The sequence below is a fragment of the Hippichthys cyanospilos genome, chromosome 10, assembly GCF_059441005.1.
Source record: "Hippichthys cyanospilos isolate Australia breed blue-spotted pipefish chromosome 10, RoL_Hcya_1.0, whole genome shotgun sequence".
Classification (NCBI taxonomy): Eukaryota; Metazoa; Chordata; class Actinopteri; order Syngnathiformes; family Syngnathidae; genus Hippichthys; species Hippichthys cyanospilos.
In genome coordinates this window covers 12,370,011-12,371,421 of record NC_142378.1, presented here as the reverse complement: position 1 = coordinate 12,371,421, position 1,411 = coordinate 12,370,011, and positions in this window count along the sequence as shown.

The following is a 1,411-nucleotide window of genomic DNA, read 5'->3' as shown; positions in this document are numbered from 1 at the left end:
TTTTTTTTGCTATGTGCGTTTTCCACAATATTGTGGGCACTACAAACAGAATAGAATAAAATAAAATGCCTTCATTATCATTGTACAGCAGTGCAGTATACAATATACAATATAAATATAAATAAAGAATAAATATAATATAATAAAATATAAATCATAGTTCCCTTACCACTTGAGGCACTTTTATAGTGTATTTTTGAACTTTTCAGACTGTTTGTCAGCTATAGTAGTTTATATTTGTATTTTGTAGTGTTTTTTTTTTTTAACCCTTGTGCAGTATTTTTTCCAATCCTTTGATTTTACTTCATGTCACATCAAAGGGAAAACATTGAAAGAAGGCGCTGAAATTTCACCCAGATGGTTACATGGCTAAAATATTATAAGAATAATGTGGAAGAAAATGACCCAAAAATGATCAAAATACTGCACAAGTGTTGAAAATGTTGAAAATGTTGACCCAATTGATCAAATAGAACATCGTTATATTATAATTCAAATATGAACAGCAATAATAATACAATAATACAACAATAATAATACAGTTCAATCTGTATCATTTGCAGGGGTGGGCAATTCCAGACCTCGGGGGCCGGTGTCCTGCATGTTTTCCCGTTTTCTCTCTCAAACACAACTGATTCAAATGATTAGGATTATTTTCAAGCTCCAGCAGAGCTTGTTGATGAGCTGATGGTTTAAATCAGGTGTGTTAGGGAGAGAAAACTGGAAAACATGCAGGACACCGGCCCTCGAGGGCCGGAATTGCCCCCCGATTTAAAGGGTGATTGAGAAAAAATAACACAGCAAACTAAATTATACTATGGATAGGACAGTTTATATAAATATGTTTAAAATAAGGAAAGGCAAATTTCTCAGTTTTTTAGCCTTTGCATTGTCAGAATATATGTTGAAGGAAAGATATTGTTTTAACTAGTTATACAAAATATTTTTAAACATTAAATTATTTATTTTCACATTACATATTAAACAGTAGTATATTTTAAGACATATATTTATATTATATATTATTTTTATGTATTATAATACTACAAAGAAATGCCTTCAGGCGTAGAATCTGCCAAGTAAATGTCTTCTGAAGATAGTGTTTCTGTTTATTCAGACGCAAGTAGCAACTGGATCACACAGTAAGTCCTGAATGACCTTGCCAATGAATTGTATCAATCTAAGCAGCAGTCAGACCTCCTGGCATCTCTTGTTCAAGCAGGTCAAGGCAGATGTTAGGATCACCAGTTTCCACCCAGGTATCACCAAGATACAGAGCAACTACCAAGGCCAGTAGAACTCAACTATGATGGGGGATTTTCTGCTGGATGCTTCAGCATGACATCCTGGAGGCTAGCTATACAATATTATGAAAACAACTCATTTCTAACTGCCTGCCCATCTATGTATT